Raw genomic sequence first — 19,411 nt, 5'->3', positions numbered from 1 at the left:
ACAATTATGGGGTGAAATTGGTCTTCGGCGGAATGGGTGACAGTACATTGGCAGCACGGTTTACATCCCGCTCAGTTTTATTTCCCATTGACTTCGATTGCATTAAAAAATCGTGGACGGTGTAAAACGGGCTGCCGATTCACCGTCACCCATTTTGCACTATCACCAAAGATCCATTTCATTCCATTACCTCAGTATGCGGCTTTAGTGTTTATTTTTCAGTTGATTGACGTAGGGAGAAAGGGTGAAGGATTTTCAACACTGTGGGGTATTTAAATATCTAAAGTAGGCTCAAGAGTAAAAGTTCATGGTTACATGAGATTCATGAAAAAGCAAAAAATACCCATTCCAATTACTACTACCCCAAATTACAATGCAGCAAGTAGCACAGTATACTGGAAAGATAGAAGTCAACATGGAAATCAATGTGGTTTGTTACTGATTGAAGGATCCCGCGGCTTACATTGCATGTTCAAAGAACAACTGTAAAAATATCCAGCATACCTTGAAAATCTGAACTAAACACAGCGATATAACAGCAGGTTTATTAACATTTGAAAAAAGATGGGTTAATGTTTCCAATCTAGATCTTACATCAGAACTGGAAACTGGGAGAAAAATTGTCACATTTGCCTGTATAACAATGGTAACTGCATTTCAAAAAATAATTCATGGGCGATGAAGCACGTTGGGAAGTCCCGAGATTGTGAAATCTGCTGTATAAATGCAATTTATTTTTTACTGACAAGAGAATTTTGTTTTTGATTGAAGAGGCAGAAGGAAAAAAGTGTTATTTTTATCATGACAATATACAAAAATGATCCAATGATAAGTTTCAACTCAATTTATATTATTCTGTCATGCAACTGAAAATTATTTGCCAAAGGTCGTTTTATGAAGTGGGTGCCCATTTCAGTCTATGGGGTCGATTTTAAACATTCAGGCATGAATTGGCAATGTATCCGTTACACCTGGATGAGACCCTTCAGTGGGAGGTCTCAACCATTTTCACTGAGTGCTGGGCAGCTCACTGACTGAATTCTAATAAGGCTGAACCAAATTCTCGGCCTTTTGGCTAAGATCATGCGTAACTGACCTGACAGGGGAGTAACCATGACCCCAAAGTGGTTCTCTCTGGATCAGGAAGGTGGTTCTCCTATGCTTTTTGGAAATAGGAGGTGGGTGGGGTGGATTGACCCATCCACCTCCACGGAGGTGTGTGGGGTTGCTGACCCATCCACCTCCATGGCACGAACCTGGTATTGCAGTACTTCCAGGAACGGTGCAGTGGCTCTCGGCCTTTTGGCTAAGAGCATTGGCGCATGATCCTTGATGTGTGCAAGGTGACCTCTGGCGTTTGTGATTTGACAAAGAATTGGAAAGATTGGCTACGAATTTAAAAAAAAAAATAATAGGGGGGTGGATTGAATACACAGTGACCATCAGGGGGGCACAGAATGCTCCTCCTGGCTCCACAGAAATTCCCCCCAAAACTGAGTCCGTGTTTGGAGCGGCCCCCAGCAGTCCCTTTGCTGGTTAGGCCGCTCACTGCCTGGTACAAATGGGCGGAGCATTTACCCATTAAAATTGCAAGCGAGGTCCTACAACTGGTGTTGAGCCTCAATTTGCATATGCAAGTAACCTCCTGCCGGTGTCACATGGGAGAGCTGGCCTTCCGTTTACAGCTCAGCCTGAAAATCACATCAGAGGGGCCTAGGGTATCTCAGTATGTCCACAAATTCAAGTAACATTCATAAGAACATAAGAAATAGGAGCAGGAGTCGGCCATTTCGCCCCTTGAGCCTGCTCCGCCATTCAATAAGATCATGGCTGATCTGATCATGGACTCAGCTCCACTTCCCTGCCCGCTCCCCATTACTCCCTTATCACTCAAAAATCTGTCTATCTCCACCTTAAATATATTCAATGACTCAGCCTCCACAGCTCCCTGGGGCAGAGAATTCCATAGATTTACAACCCTCTGAGAGAAGAAATTCCTCCTCATCTCAGTTTTAAATGGGCTGCCCCTTATTCTGAGACTATGTTCCCTAGTTTTAGTTTCCCCTATGTGTGGAAATATCCTCTCTGCATCCACCTTGTCGAGCCCCCTCATTATTTTATATGTTTTAATAAGATCACCTCTCATTCTTCTGAACTCTAACCTCTCTTCATAAGTCAACCCCCTCATCTCCGGAATCAACCTAGTGAACCTTCTCTGAAAAATCTCCAATGCAAGTATATTCTAATGCAAGTTTATTGCCCCTCCCTAATTGCCCTTGAGAAGGTGGTGGTGAGCTGCCACACAAGTGCACGGCAATGACTATCTCCAACAAGAACCCCCGCCCCTTGACAATCAACAGCATTATTATTGCTGAAACCCCACCATTAACATCCTGGGGGTCACCATTAACCAGAAAGTTAACTGGATGAACCACATACATAGAGTGGCCACAAGAGCAGGTCAGTAGTTGGGTATTCTGCGCAAGTGACTTACCTCCTGACTCCCCAAAGCCGTTCCACTGTCTACAAGGCACAAGTCAGGAGTGTGATGGAATACTCTCCACTTGCCTGGATGAGTGCAGCTCCAACAACACGCAAGAAGCTCGACACCATCCAGGGCAAAGCAGCCAGCTTGATTGGCACCCCATTCACCACCTTAAACATTCACTTCCTCCACCACTGGTGCACCATGGCTGCCGTGTTTACCATCTACAAGATGCACTGCAGCAACTTGCCAAGGCTTCTTTGACAGCACCTTCCAAATCCGTGACCACTACTGCCTTGAAGGACAAGGGAAGCAGGCCCGTGGGAACACCGTCACCTCCAAGTTCCCCTCTAAGTCACATAAAATCCTGGAACTCCCTCCCTAACAGCACTGTGGGAGTACTTTCACTTCATGGACTGCAGCGGTTCAAGAAGGTGGCTCAGCACCACCTTCTCAGGGGCAATTAGGGAGGGGCAATAAATGCTGGCCTTGACAGCGACCCTCACATCCCATGAACAAATAAAAAAAAAACTGAAGGTCACTGTTTCCGTGCCATTTTCAGCTGCCGGATACCTCCATATTGGGCTGGCAGGGTTGAACATTGACCCTATATAAAAAAGCAGCGCTCGATGCATCAAGGCTGCTCATTGTAAACATGTCTAGCATAATTTATTGTTTATGCAGTACATTTTTGCTCAACAGATTATTTGGCAACAGTAACTAATGTCAATAAACTCTTTTAATAAGGAGCAGGACAAATATTAGTTTAAGAATGTCATTGGTGGCTTCAGAAATAAGTGTAGACGTAGATCTTGAAACGCTCAGTGAAAGACTATACTTCCTCTCCTGTTATTTCTCATTCTCTTGTCTGTTGTCCCCTTTGTGCACAGCAGGGTCACACAAACAACAAACAGTTAATCTGTTTTTGGTGGTGTTGGATGTGGGCCACTAGGCAAATCTCCTGCTCTTCTTCAAAATAATTCCACGCGATCTTTTATAGCTACTCAAACATGCAGATGGGGCCTCAGTGCAGTATCTCATCAGGATGGACAGTACCTCCGACAAAGCATTACTGCACTAAAATGTCAGCCTAGATTATGTAGTTGAAGTCCTGGAGTTGAGTTTGAATCCTTAAGCTTCTGACTCAGAGATGGGAGTGTTATCAACTGAACCAGACTAACACTAGAGAATGTATTTTCCAAATGGAGAGTAATGCAATACTCAGCATATCACAGGTGTCACTGGAGTTAGATTTACTGTCTTGCTGATGCACAGTTCACAAATGTTATATGCCTTTTGAAATCATAACCGGCCAGGGATCCAAATCAATGGCTCTTATCATCACAGGACTGAAGGATGAGAAATCAGTTGTAGTTCTGTGACAAACATGATTTAATACTTAAAAAAAAATTATTCAGTGTAACTCTCCAAATAGCTCAGTGAGTTACTCACTGAGCCACACAAAAAGAAAGAAAGAGTTGCATTTATGTAGTGCTTTTCATGACCACTGGATGTCCCAAAGTGTTTTACAACCTTTTTGAAGTGTTGTCACTGTAGTAATGTAGGAAACATGGCAGCCAATTTGCACACAGTAAACTCCCACAAACAGCAATGTGATAATGACCAGATAATCTGTTTTTGTGACGTTGGTTGAGGGATAAATATTGGCCAGGACACCGGGGATAACTCCCCTGCTCTTCTTCAAAATAGTGCCACAAGGACCTTTTATGTCCACCGGACAGCAAACGGGGCCTCGGATAACATTTCATCTGAAAGACGGCACCTCAGTACTGCACTGGAGTGTCAACCTAGGTTTGTGTGCTCAAATCTCTGGAGTGGAACTTGAACCCACAACCTTCTGACCCAAAGGCGAGACTGCTACCAACTGAGCCATAGCTCTCACAAACCAGGAAGGTCTAAGGTTTTACCCCTGATCTATGCCAAGTTACCTGATTTCAGCTGGGGTGATGGCCAGGTGCTCAGTGGAAAAAAAAGAGAAATAAATAAATTTCATTTAAAGAGTACCTTTCACAGCCCAACTGGTTCACTGACGTCCTTTAGGGAAGGACCTGCCGTCCTCACTCAGTCTGGCCTGTATGTGAGTACAGCTCCACACCAATCGGAAGTGGCCAAACAAGCCACTCAAGCTGCTACAGTGGTTAAAGAAGAAGCCTTACCACCACCTTCTCAGGGCAATTAGGGAAGTGTTTTAATCATCGTGATGTTAGTTTCATATTTGGAAGGATACAAGCATAGATACAATTGACAGTGCAATGACTTACTTGACATCGAACGTTTTCCAGACCTAATTTATTTGAAATTGTGTTGTAGTTTGCAAATATTTGTTGCTGGAGAGATTCGTCAAATGATTAATTTAGAGATGTATGGGGGCTACATCGAGAACAGACAGAAGGTAGTTCATAAAAATAATACAACTGGCACATGAGGCTTGAGTGCCATCTACTGGGAGAAGCAGACATTACAATTATTCACAACATAAATATATAGCAGCAAAAGACAAAGCGAAATTAGGTGCTTCTGCATCTCCCGTTAGCCCCTCCCCCCGCCCCCTCCGGGGGCACTAATGAGGCACAAATGGCTTTGCGACCGGGCGCAGCGCTGACATTGATTCCTTGATTCCTGCCATATTCGGCAGGAGCGACGCTACACTGTTGCTCCTTCGCCTGGAGATTGTGATGTCATCACCATGCGCATTGCCCCGGTAGCATCTCGGACCTGAAATTGACTTTCGCCCCCTGCAGCAGTGCCGGGCGGTCGCTTCGAGAGCAATGCTTAAAGACAAGGTGGCTGAGTTTTTTTCCTGAGTTCCTGGCCGCGATCAATCAACCTGGCACTCAGCTTGATTGCTGGGCTGATCGCGTGAGATCACGGCTGCTGTATATTGTTTTTAAATTGCAGAACCTGCAGCAATGGCCCTTCCCTTTAAGGGAGGAAAGGAGCCTCTGAACTCGGCAGGGCTGCAAGGCCCATTGTGCAGCGCTACTGAGGACTTGCGCTGCTGAGGACTTGCCCCGCCTGCTGCCGATTGCGCTCCAAGAAAGAAGTGAACCGCTTGATTTAGCGCTACACTTCCTTTTTGGAGCGCAAACGGCAAATTTTTTAATAGTTTGAAATCGTTAGCGCCTGGCGTTAACTTTTCAAGCTTCTAAAAATTAGCGCCCCTAGCGGGGCGATCGTGAATTTCTCCCCCAAAGTAGCCCACAAAGAGGCTTCTAGTTGCAACTGTAAATTGCACAATTTTACAATCCAACTTTTTCACAAATGTAAATAGTGTTGTTCTATGACTGGCAGGCAAAAATTTATTCCAAAATTTACAAAGCAGTTAAAAATCATGAGGTTGATTTTAACCCGACTAGCCTTGCGGAAACCAGATGGGTAGGCAGTTAAAATGGAGTTCTTGCCGATCTCCTGCCTGGATCCCGCTATCTTCAATCTTAACCTGCTTTTCAGAGCAGGGTGGGGGTCCTTCTTTAAATATGCAGATAGAGTCCTACGACATCATTGGGCCCCCAAGCGTTGTTCCAACTCTGACCTGTGTGGGGAAGCTGCTGCAGCTCCCCGTCAGATGAACTGTAGTGGGAAAAGGATCAGAAACAGAAGAGACCATTCAAGGTAAGTTGTTTTACTTGCCTTTGTGGGGCCAGGAGAAATCTGAGTGCATATTTTCATCCAAAGGGTAGTGGAGGTCTGGAACTCCGGGGTAGATCTTGACTTTGTAGGATAGTGTAATACGGGTGATAATGAATTGACAGTCAATTTTACATCTCTCACTATTTTTATTTTTGACTTAAATGGAAATAAAAATTGGAAGAGATGTAAAGTGGTCTGTTGACTTGCTCTCACCTGTTTTACACTGTTGCACTAAGTCATGATCTACCTCTCCCTTGTGGATGCAGGGTCAACTGAAATTTTCAAGACTGAGATCAATAGATTTTGTTAGGTAAGAGTATCAAGGGGTATGGAGAAAAGGCGTGTAACTGGAGTTGAGGTACAGGTCACCAATGATCTAATTGAATGGCGGACCAGGCTTGAGGGACTAAATGGCCTACTCCTGTCCCTATGCTTGTCCACACCCCACAAGGAAGATTTAGGCCTCCTCGGGCTCCAATTCTCCCCTCATTCCCTACTGCAGGACAAATGTTCCCTCCAAGCGGCACGGCCACACAGCAATCTGAAAGGTCCCTCGTTTTCCAGTATAAATGCTGCGCATGCGCAGAAATTTAAAGAGAACACGAATGAAAAGAAACAGGCCGCACAGAGCAAAGCTCAGCTTAGAGGGAATATTGCGCAGGACTGCCAACGGACCCGGTCCTCCCGCTTTCCTGAGTGTCAGTGGATGCACGAGGGTTGTCAGATTTTCCACAGGCTGAAAGCTGCTTCCTGCTCACTTCCTGCCTGTTTCAAGCAGGAAGTTAGCCAGCAGCATATTAATGAGGCACTGTGGTAAAATCACCGTGGCCTCGCTCTGCCGCAAGCAGGCAGGAATCTAGCTGAAACCAGTAGGTTCCTACCGAAAACCTGCTGGCAGTTAAAATCCTCTTCTCTCCTCCCATATATGTATCATCACCCAGTGTGGGTGAAGCCCTTCCATTCCCTTGTGCCAATAGTGCAGACACTTTGCTCATATTTACTGGTATGGTGCTGTTAGAATTAACATTTTTTTTACAACTGTTCCTCAATGTATTCCCTATTTATGATGGTATTTCCCTTTGCAATTGCTTCTTATTCTAGTGGCCAGTCATAATTTTGTAAAACCAGCAAGGTTCGTGTTCCTGAGCGTCATCCAGTGATTGCTATTGGAAGTGGACATGGCTTGTCTGTGGTGCTTTCCATTGTTGAATAGCCTGATAACATTCATGAAGAACAATCACTTAGGTGAATTACTAGAGATTAACTGGTTCATTGGAACTAGCATGGATTCCACACCTGCAGACGAGGAGGAGGGGAGAAAACTGCCACAAAAAAATAAGGGTTAAAAAAAATGTTGTGCATGACTTGTTCAGTTCAAAGAACTGAACGATTTGGGTTTGTTATTCAGTGGCCCTATGCTGCAGCTGTCAGGTCGATGTGTGACTCTCCTCCTTTCTACAGACCATACAGAACTGCTCTATTATTGGAGTTTAGGAAAGTGACAGCTTGTGACCTGTCCCACAGGATGATCACACAACCCTAGCTGATCTTCTGTAAACTCTCTGAATTTTGGGATTAGCAAAACTGACAGCTTTGAAAAAAAGCCTACCTGAAATATGAATTATTAAAACAAGATTTGCTAAGTGGAAATTGAAAGGCATTTTTGTGTGTAGAAACTAACATTTTTTTCTGCATAACGGAAGAATGACAGATTGAAAGTGCTTTACAACCAAGGAAGTACTTTTGGAATGTAGTCACTGTTGTAATGTAGGAAAAGGGCTTCACTACGTTAAAGACGCTATATAAATATAAGTTGTTGTTGTTGTTGGTGTATGTGTTTAATGTGCTTTACTATCGCATTTGCTGCTTATGGGTTATGGACTTGTCCATTTTGGTTTCGTGTGTGGCCTATTACTAAGTGCTGCATTAGTTGAGGGAATTGCACTAATGGGTGGCTGCATAGCCAACTGAGGAGCTACAAGTGATGCAGGAGGCCCTTCGTACCTGTGACTAACCCTGATGGACCTGCATCAAAGCCAGGGGTTTCTGCTGCAGTAGTTGCTGTAGATTCAGTGTTTATTGAGGCAGAGTTATGCAATGACACAGAACTGTCATTGACATGACTGCCACCGTTACTCCTACAGGGCATTTCCTTACAATGCCCACTAATCAGTGCAAGAATAAAACTGGTTTCTGAGTCTCTCCGTCATGGTTATCTCTAACTGTTCTCCAGGCAAGTTTAAGCCAGGTACAACTGTATATTGGAATAGTAGTGGAAGCATTTAAAAAAGATATTCCTTCTGTAAGGGGATGCGATGTTACAATTTGACAGTATTGCCAACCTTACCACCTCATAAATCAGGAGGCAAACTCTTAAAAATCATGAGATTTGGTATAGAAATCATGAGTTGCTATTTTTTTTCAAACAAAAACCAATATAGATTGACGATTGGTTTATAAACCTCATTAGTAGCTTCAGTCACTTTTCCTTCAACTTACTATTTTTCTTAATGTTGCATTCCACAGCCTCACAATCCTTTGTGTAAACCTTTGTGTCCCCTTGCTCGAGACCGCTGCCCACCCCCCTCTCCCCCTATCACTGGAAACCTGCCTCATTCTACCTACTCTGTCCCATCTCTTCATTATTTTAAAACATCTCTATCAAATCAAATTTAATCTTCTCTATTATAACAAAATTAGTTCTATTTTTTCCGAGCCTTTTTCATATTTGTTAAGATAAACTTATTTGCACAGAGGGCTGTTGGAGCATGAAATGGAGTGGTTTGAGGCAGAGAACATTGCATCTTTTAAAGAAAAACTGTATAAATATTTGAAGCAAATGATGATACAGAGCAGAGAGAGAGCGCGGAGCAGGGAGATTGGTTTTTGAATTGCTCTGGCAAGGGGCTGGCACATACACGATGAGCTGAATGGACTCCTTCTGTGCTGTCAGCTTCTATTGTGTCCTCGGCCAAAGATTAAAGCCAATAAATCTGAGGGCCCGCCAGTTACTGAACACTGACAGGAATCAGAACAAGGGTCTCACTCTAAACCTTAACCTGTCATTCCGAAGCACCTGCTGACCGACTGGCTGCGTGTTTCCAGTTATTGAGCACTGTTATCTTACTCGTGGTTATTTTTTTTCTGGTACTAGCCCATTAATTACCAGGTTTATTGAAATAAATGTCACAATTTACCACAATGGGATTTGTTAAAAAAGTGCCATAAACACTACATTACCATACCATTACTAGGTGCCTGTTCATGAGAGGGACAATCTGAATGTGAGTCACTCCTTGTTGCTGAAATGCTTGTCCTAGTATCTGGTTAGAGAGCAGCTTTGGCTATGGCTCGGGGATAAGATTTTTTCTGGACATCACTATTTTCTTCTCCCAAAGTGAATGGTGGTTGTGAGACACTGCTGTGTGAGGGCCGAGTGGCCCATGGGCTCTCCTTGCTCTATGAAGAGAGCAGATGGTACATTATGAGTACATAAGCACACAAACCTACCTGGGATACTGGGATACTGTATGTCATTTTAAGCACTATTATGTTATGTCTATGTATGCATTCAGTATTTATTGACATGTTGATATAAATTATCATACAAATCAAGGAACATAGGATAAATTCTAATAATATGCACTCCCCACATCTAGCTTTTGTTGCTGAGAGCAGATATCAGGAATTTGGGTGCGCAGTTCACTGGGCTTCACAGGATTTTCCATCTTCTATGTGTCAGTTTTGTGTTTAAAGATGAGAATAATAATTTGTTCCATGGAAATTCTATCCTATGGTACATTCTGTTTCCTGTCATGGCATTGAAAATGCAGTTTGCATAACCCTGCTATTTTCATTTGCAAATCTTATTTGCTGCATTCTTGCTGTCAGTACAGCAGTTCTCAGATTATCTTTTACAATTATTACAGTGCACCATGTCCACGTATGTCCCGTGCTGCTACTTATACCTTAACTTTGTACTCTTTAAGTTGTGCTCATACTATCCACCACATGCTGTTAAGCTTTGTGCGTTCTTTGCATTCTGCGGGCTGTTCTCTTTCAATAAGAATGTGCTTAAATCACTTTATTACTGTGCTTATCAGTACTTCCACGACTTTTCTGTGCTAACATTTTCTCCAATATTTGCACCCCCTGCTCCAACTCATACAATTGGATTATGAAACTTTTTGGCATCTAGTTAAATGACTTGTTGGCTGTAGAGTAATATGAAAGGAGCAGTATAGAAGGCTTATCATGATTGTCTGCTAATTTTTCGTTGCTGATAATGAAATTATATTCTCACAATTTGCACGGGCTCTCATGATTGTGTTAGCATTTCATTGACGCTGGCAGAAAATGTGGCTTTTCTCTGGCATTTTGCAAAAGCAGGAACGTTGGATTCCCAAAATATGTTGACATGTTGGTGACATTTAACAGTGAAATTATCTTATTTATAGTGCTGAGCACAGTCAAACACAAATAAAGAATGGGTTGAGTTGAATCGGGATTTTGTTTTCACACTACTATTCATGGATCTGGCTTTCCAGACAGTAGGAATGAATGTGAAGTGGATTGATGCACTGGAATCCCGAGGTTTGCTGGGCTTGCAAAACTGGTTAGAATGAAGGTGTAAATCAGATGCTAATGACACAACGCTGTAAATTTAAATCATGCATAACTGACCTGACAGGGGAGTAACCATGACCCCAACGTGGTTCTCCCTGGATCAGGAAGGTGGTTCTCCTATGCTTTTTGGAAATAGGAGATGGGTGGGGTGGCTTGACCCATCCACCTCCATGGCACGAACCTGGTATTGGTGCTTGGGCTCTAGGCCTTTTGGCTAAGAGCATTAGCGCAGGGTGATCCTTGATGTGTGCAAGCTGACCTCTGGCGTTTGTGATCTGACAAAGAATTGGAAAGATTGGCTATGAAAAATTAAAAAAATAAAAAAAAAAAACCGCTGTAAATTTAAAAGGACGCTGTGACTAAGAACTTCCTGAAGGGGTTTAAAAATAAATAAGTAGTGCAGGAAGAGGCAAAGAGGTAAAATGTAACTCTGAAGTGCCTCATTTTAATAGAAACAGAGCCAAGAAAGGCGGCAATAAATAAAGCTCGAAGTATTGACAGCATTAATTTGAAATTAGGAACTTAAAACAAACCAATTTGACCTCAAGAAAAAAAGAAAAGCTGGCATGTATCTCTCATTTGGCAGAAAGCAGAGGTGGAAAGGAGACAGCGTCTATAGCACTATCAAGGGGAGAAACAATCCATCTTCTGGCCTACAATCTTAAGAAGTTAGGGGTGGTGAGGGCTGATCAAAGTCTCAGGATTGTGAAGTATTACGATACTGTAGTGACAAATTGTTTCCACTGGTCAGTGAGGCAATAACAAGAGGGCACAAATTTAAGTGAACATAATAAGAATTAAAGGAGAGATTAGAGAAAAAAAAATCTTTACGCAGAGGTTGGATAAAATGTTCAATTCTCAGTCATAAATTGTGGTCTAAGTCCATAAATTATATTAAAGAACCATGAAAGAGTTTAGGATCAGAGCAGGAGAGTGGAATTAGACAGGATGGCTCATATTGAAAAACACACCAGTGCAGCCTTGATGGGCCCAACTGCCCGTTCCTGTGCTGAAAGACTATGGGGATAGTTTTCAACTGGAAGCTGCCCATTTCTCTGGGGACTGGCAGTTAAAATGTAGGGGGCACCTTTGCCACATCATTGATGTCCAAGGCCCAATTGATGCAATTTTCAGACCCTGACCCTAAATGGGTGAGCAGCATGTACTGCTTAAATATGCAAATTGGGATCAATGCTGGTTGTAGGACCCCAGTTAAAATTTTCGGCTACAAATGGGCAATGCTACAATCATTTGTATCAGGCATTGAATGGCATAACCATGGACTGCTGGAGGCTGCTCAAAAACCAGGACATTTTTAACTTTTATTTTTATGGGGTCGTTTCTGCCACCTTTGGAAATTAAAATCAGCACAGTGGATGCTGAATTTCTCACTTAGCTCTATAATCTAATAGTTTTTATTTATGTGTGTGCTATGGTACATTGTAAATAACTAAATAAGATTATCAAAAATATAAGATTACATCACAACTTGATCAAAAACACTTCAACAACTAAAAAATATATATTTGGTTGCCTAATGCATAAATCTATAGGTTTTTGAGTTAAAGTAAATGAATTTACACCAGTAACTGGTACAAATAAAAAGCTTTTTATGTGTATAACTAACAACTAACAATGTGAGGCCAATTTTTGAAGTTAACTGCAATAAAGTCAGCTGTGGAATATACGAACATGGGAGCAGGAGTAGACCATTAAGCCCCTTGAGCCTGTTACGCCATTCAATGAGATCATGGGCGATCTGCGATCTAACTCCATATACCCGCCATTGCTCTATATCCATTAATACCTTTGGTTAACAAAAATCTATCAATCTCAGATTTACAGTTCCAAATGATCTGGCATCAATTGCCGTTTGCGGAAGAGAGTTCAAAACTTCTACCACCGTGTTAAGAAGTGTTTCCTAATTTCATTCCTGAAAGGTCTGGCTCTAATCTTTAGACTATGTGCCCAGTCCTAGACTCCCCAACCAGCGGAAATAGTTTCTCTCTATCTACCCTGTCTGTTCCCCTTAATATTTTGAAAACTTTGATCAAATTACCCCTTAATCTTCTAAATTCCAGGGAATACAACCCTAGTTTATGTAATTGTTCTTCGTAATTTAATCCCTGGTGTCCGGGTATAATTCTGGTAAACATACACTGCATTCCCTCCAAAGCCAATATATCTTTCCTAAAGTCGGATGCCCAGAAATGTGATTTAACCAGGACATTGTACAGCTGCAGCATAACTTCTACCCACTTGTATTCTAGTCCTCTGGATATAAAGGCCAGCATTCCATTAGCCTTTTTGATTATTTTCTGTACCTGGTCATGACATTTAAATGATCTATGTACCTGGACCCCCAAGTATCTTTGGACATTGACTGTTTTTAGGTTTTCACCATTTAGAAAGTACCCTGTTCTATCCTTTGTAGGTCCAAAGTGATGACCTCAAATTTGCCGACATTGAAATCCATTTGTCACAGTTTTGCCTAATCACTTAATCTATCAATATCTCTTTGTAATTTTATGCTTTCATCTACACTGCCTACAATGCCACCTGTCTTTGGGCTCAATTTTCCCCAGTGATTTGCACCGTTTTTTTTGAGCAGGCTGCTTTTTTAGGCCTAAGTTAAAAAACCAGTTTCCCCAATCAATTTGCACCAGCGTATCGTTACGATTTTTTTAGGTACGTTTTTTTTTCATCCAAATAGGGCGTAACCTGCCACTCGTGCCAATTCTGGCCATTTAGGCAAGTTTGGCCAGCTGAGAGTTACTCCAGTTCTACTTAGGCCAGCATTTGTGGCCTCTGCAGAAAAACCTTATAGAGGATTACAGAAATTGGCGCAGGTAAGTACAGCAGATGCCGAGACAGCAGCAGCAGGAGAGGTAAGAGAGAGAGGAGGAGGTGGGGAGAGAGAGGGAGTGGGGGGAAGCCTTTCAGTATAGTTAGGTGTGGGGACCGAGCTGGAGCTGGACTGGCATCTGCAAGGGGCTCGGGGCAGGCTAGGGAAGCAGACCGGCAAGCCCTTTGGCCAAGGCTAGGGGCGGGGGAGCGAGTCCGGCTTTAATAATCGGAGGTAAGTTGCTGCAATATATTTTAATGTGCTTTTAAGTTGCTGCAATGTGTTTTAATGTGTTTTTAAGTTGATGCAATGTGTTTTAATGTGTTTTTAAGCTAATGCAATGTGTTTTAATGTGTTGGGAGCTGGCTGTATGTTTCACTTTGCAGTCTCAGCTCACACTGTGTCCTAGGTTACCGTGGCAACCCAATCTTTTTTGCACCGATCAAGGCTCCAGCCCCAAAACTAAAGAACAGGTTAGGCCACGCCAATATGAAGAAATCCAACGGGGAAACTTAGAACATTTTTTTGGGGGGTACTTGGACCCCCAAAAAATGGGCATAACTCTTCAGGTATGCCAAAAGAAAGCTTTGGGGAAAATTGAGCCCTTTATCTCATCAGCAAATTTTGATATGTGGCTTTCTATTCCACTATCTAAGTCGTTAATAATTACATCAGCTGTAGCTTTGAGTCAGAAGGTTGTGGGTTCAAGTCCCACTCCATGGGACTTGAACACATAAATCTAGGCTGACACTCCAGTGCAGTACTGAGGGAGTGCTGCACTGTCAGAGGTGTCGTTTTTTGGATGAGACATTAAAACTGTCTGCTTTCTCAGGTAGACATAAAAGATCCCACGGCACTTATTTCCAGTAGAGCAGGGGAGTTATCCCTGGTGTCCTGGCCAATATTTAACCCTCAATCAACATAACAAAAACAGATTATCTGGTCATTATCACATTGCTGCTTGTGGGAGCTTGCTATGCACAAATTGGCTGCCGTGTTTCCTACATATTACAATAATGACTACACTCCAAAAGTACTTTGTTGGCTGTAAAGCACTTTGAGACGTCCGGTGGATGTGAAAAGCACTATATAAATGCGAGTTTTTCTTTCTTTTACTGTGAGTAATTGAAGCCCCAACATAGATCCCTGCGGGACACCACTAGCCACATCCTATCAATTAGAGTACCTACCCATTATCCTTACTCTCTGTCTCATGTTGCTCAGCCAATTTCGTAATTAGCTCAATAATTTGCCTTCAATTCCATGGGCTTCTACCTTAGTTAACAGTCTCTTATGAAGGACTGCATCAGATGCTTTCTGGAAGTCCATATAAACAACATCCATAGACATTCCCTTGTCCACTACTTTAGTTAGCTCTTCAAAAAATTCAATCAGGTTTGTCAGGGAGGACCTTCCTTTTACAAATCCATGCTGGCTCTCTCTGATCAGCTGAAAATTTTCAAGGTGTTCAGTCACCCTATCCTTAATTATAGCCTCTAGTAATTTCCCGACAGCAGATGTTAGGCTAACTGGTCTATAATACCCTGGTTTTCCCTTCTAACCATTCTTAAGTAGTGGAGTGACCTGTGCAATTTTCCAATCCAAAGGAACGGTTCCTGAATTGAGAGAGCTTTGGAAGATTATCGTTAGGGCATCTGCAATGTGCTCACCCACTTCCTTTAAAACCCTGGGATGGAAACCATCTGGTCCTGGAGATTTGTCACTCTTTAGTGGCATTATTTTCTCCATTACTGTTATTTTACTTACGTTAATTTGTTGAGTCCCTGTCCCTGATTCAATATTAGTTTCCTTGGGATTTACGGCATGCTATCCTCTTCCTATACTGTAAATACTGACACAAAATGATTATTCAACATGGATACCATTTCCTTATTATCACTGACAATATCACCGTTATTATATTTCAAGGGCCAACATTGCTCCTGACCATCCTTTTTCCGAACATAATTGTAAAAAAATGTGTTGATTTTGCTATCCATTGCAAGTTTCTTTTCATGTTCTCTTTTTACAGCTCTTACTATCTGTCTTGTGACCCTTTGCTGTTTTTTGTATCTTTTGCATTCGCCAGGATTTGAGTGATTTTTATTGCATTTTTGTATGATTTTTCTTTGTCTGGTCCCAGGTCAGCGTCCAGCCCCTCATCCTCCCCTTCCTCTCTCTCTTGAGGTGGAACATCAGTCCCTTCTGGCAATTCTTATCCTCTCCTGATAGCCAGATTGTGGAGCATGGAGCACACAACCACGAATTTACCAACTTGCTCAGGGTTATATTGTAGCTCCCCTCCTGAGTGGTCTAGACATCTGAAGCGCTGCTTAAGCACAATTATTGATTTCTGGACCACAATGCGTGTATCCCTGTGGCTCTGGTTGTATTGCTTCTTGGCCTCGGTGTGGGTGTCACGCAGTGGGGGTCAACAGCCAGGTAGCTGGGCCATATCGGTTATTACCAAGCATCCAGCATTGTCCTTGTGGCTGACCCTTAAAGATGTCAGAGACCACGCTCTCATGCAGGATGTGAGCCTCATCGAAGGTGCCCGGACATTTGGCATTCACTGCCATTATGATCTGGTTGTGGTCGACAACTAGTTGGACCTTCAGAGAGTGAAATCCTTTTCTGTTACAAAAATGCTCTGGGTCCTGAAAAGGTGGCCGCAGAGCTATGTGAGTGCACTGTATAGCTCCCTGCACCCTGGGGAACTTAGCAATGCGGTAGAATGCTCCAGCCCTGTCAGTCTGAGCCTCCGTGGTCATGGGGTAGCAGATAAAGTCCATCCTTCTTGCGTACAGAGCCTCCGTGACCTGTCTAATGCAGCGATGGGTTGCATAGTGAGACAGAGGGCAAATCTCGACCACGGAGGCGCGAAAGGAACCAGACGTGTAGAAAGACAGTGGCGCGGTGACCTTGACCTCGACTGACACTGATGTCCTGATGGCAGGCTGCATATGTGGCCTGATGAGCTCGCATATTTTATTGATCACCACTTTGTGGAAGCGCAGTGTCTGAAGACAGGTGTGGTTAGAGACGTCGAGGTAAGACCTCTTTCCCCTGTACATGCGGGGTGTGTATGGTCTGGCCCTCCTCATCATTCTTGCAGGTTTTAAATTGGGGACATAATGATGTGCATCACACATTGAGCCATCTGCACTCTGCAGCATCTGTGTATTAATCGATGCAGGCTGAGAAATGGCTGGCCCCATTGCAATTAAAGTATAATAGTGATTGATCAGAAGCAATAATTTCCTTACTAAAATACACCTAGAGTAAACCCCCATTAGTCCAGAGTTTGAAAATACGTTTGTTGAGATGGTCACTTCACCTGAGAAGAACTCCAGAGTCAATGCAAACTCCCCCAAAGTTGAAGCAGCCTTTTGAATGAAGCGACCTGTGATTTTAAAAATGGCAGCCACACCGCTGGCTTTAGTTCAGAACAGTTCCACTTTTTCTGGGCGTTTTTTTGCGCGAGCAATATTGTGGCCGATATGTGTGCGAGGTGGTGAAAGTGACGGTGGCCGATCTCCTGGGAGTTAGTTTCGGCAAATGTGCTCTTTACGACAAAATAAAATGGGCGGGTGGTATTATTGAATGTTAATTCCGTGCAGAAAGTAATGCTGGGCGATATTATGGGCGTTGAGCTCGACCATTCTGATGATTCTGCCCAAAAAAATGGGCAGGCGGTATTATTTTTTTCCTGGCGTTACGCACATGGGGAAAGTAACGCTTGCCGATAAGTTTCCGAAAAATGCCCGTCAGTTTCTAGTTTGTGGCTAAATGGGTGATATATGGGCTTTATACGTCATTTCAGCGGTAAAATGGACGTTAAGTGGGCGTTAAACATGCAAAAAACTTCAAAAATCTAGCCCATAGAATCATAGAAATTTACAATACAGAAGGCTATTTGGCCCATTGAGCCTGTGCTGGCTGACAAAGAGCTTAATCCAGCTTAATCCCACTTTCCAGCTCTTGGTCCGTAGCCTTGTAGGTTACGGCATTTCAAGTGCATATCCAAGTACTTCTTAAATGGTGTCGGGGTTTCTGCCTCCACCACCCTTTCTGATAGTGAGTTCCATATCCCCACCACCCTCTTGGTGAAAGAATTTCTCCTCAAATTCCCTCTAAAACTCCTACCACTTAGTTTAAATCTATGCCCCCTGGTTATTGACCCCTCTGCTGAGGGGAATAGGTTCTTCCTATTCACTCTATCTAGGCCCCTAATAACGTCCTTTAGGGAAGGAAATTGGCTGCCCTTACCCGGTCTGGCCTATATGTGATTCCAGATCCACAGCAATGTGGTTGACTCTTAACTGCCCTCTGAAATGGCCTAGCAAGTCACTCAGTTGCATAAGGCGGCTCACCAGCACTTTCTGAAGGGAAATTCTGAATGGACAATAAATGCTGGACTTGCCAGCGACGCCCACATCCCATGAGCAAATAAATTTAAAAAAGTCTCTGCTCAGCCTCCTCTGTTCCAAAGAAAACAACCACAGCCTATCCAATCTTTCCTCATATCTAAAATTCTTGTGTCCAGGCAACTTTCTCATGAATCTCCTCTGTACCCTCTCCAGGGCAATCACATCCTAATAACAGGCATCTTCCACCTGAGTACTCATTTTTAGTATGGAAGCAAGTCATTCTCGACCCCGAGGGATTGCCTATGATGATGATGAATGTGGTGACTAGAACTGCATGCAGTACTCTAGCTGTAGCTTAACTAATGTTTTATACAGTTGAAGCATAACCTCCCAGCTCTTATATTCTATGCCTCGGCTAATAAAGGCAAGTATCCCGTATGCCTTCTTAACCACCTTATCTACCTGTCCTGCTATCTTCAGGGATCTGTGGACATGCACTCCAAGGTCCCTCTGTTCTTCTACATTTCTCAGTATCCCACCATTTATTGTGTATTCCCTTGTCTTGTAGCCTTCTCCAAATGCATTACCTCACACTTCTCCACATTGAATTCCATTTGCCACTGTTCTGCTCACCTGACCAGTCCATTGATATCTTCCTGCGGTCTTATCAACCAAATGGCCAATTTTTATATCATCTGCAAACTTCTTAATCATACGCCCTACATATACCACAAAAATACCACAAAAAGCAAGGGACCTAGTACTGAGCCCTGCCAAACCCCACTGAAAACAGCCTTCCAGTCACAAAAACATGCATCGGCCATTACCCTGTGCTTCCTGCCTCTGAGCCAATTTTGGATCCATATTGCCACTTTGCCTTGGGCTTTTACTTCTGTGACCAGTCTGCCAAGCAGGACCTTATCAAAAGTCTTGCTAAAATCCATATAGACTACATGAAATGCAGTGCCCTCGTCAACCCTCCTTGTTACATCCTCCAAAAATTCAATCAAGTTAGTCAGACACGACCTTCTCTTAACAAATCCATGCTGACTGTCCTTGATTAATCCGTGTCTTTTTAAATGAAGATTTATCCTGTCACTCAGAATTTTTTCCAATAATTTTCCCACCTCTGAAGTTAAGCTGACTGGTCTGCAATTACTTGGTCTATCCTTTTCTTCCTTGTTAAACAAAGGTACAACATTAGCAGTCCTCCAGTCCTTCGGCATCTCACCTGTAGCCAGAGAAGATTGGAAAATGATAGTCAGAGTTTCTGCTATTTCCTCTTTTGCTTCTCTTAACAGCCTGGAATACATTTCATCTGGGCCTGGATATTTATCCACTTTCAAATATGTTAAACCCCTGAATACTTCCCCTCTTACTATGTTTATTTCATCTAAAATTTCACACTTCTCCTTCCTGATTGCAATGTCTGCA

General features: G+C 42.9%; 1 non-coding gene across 1 annotated transcript; it reads left to right on the top strand.

Moving 5' to 3' along the window:
• Window positions 1–1,055: 1,055 nt before the first annotated feature.
• On the top strand, window positions 1,056–1,252 carry LOC139264944 (U2 spliceosomal RNA). Its single transcript, XR_011593429.1, has one exon. It is a non-coding gene; the product is annotated as a U2 spliceosomal RNA (small nuclear RNA).
• Window positions 1,253–19,411: the final 18,159 nt, after the last annotated feature.

Source organism: Pristiophorus japonicus, chromosome 5, assembly GCF_044704955.1.
Source record: "Pristiophorus japonicus isolate sPriJap1 chromosome 5, sPriJap1.hap1, whole genome shotgun sequence".
In the NCBI taxonomy this organism is placed as follows: Eukaryota; Metazoa; Chordata; class Chondrichthyes; family Pristiophoridae; genus Pristiophorus; species Pristiophorus japonicus.
The sequence above is the reverse complement of the archived record's forward strand: the minus strand, read 5'-3'. Positions and strand labels throughout refer to the sequence as shown.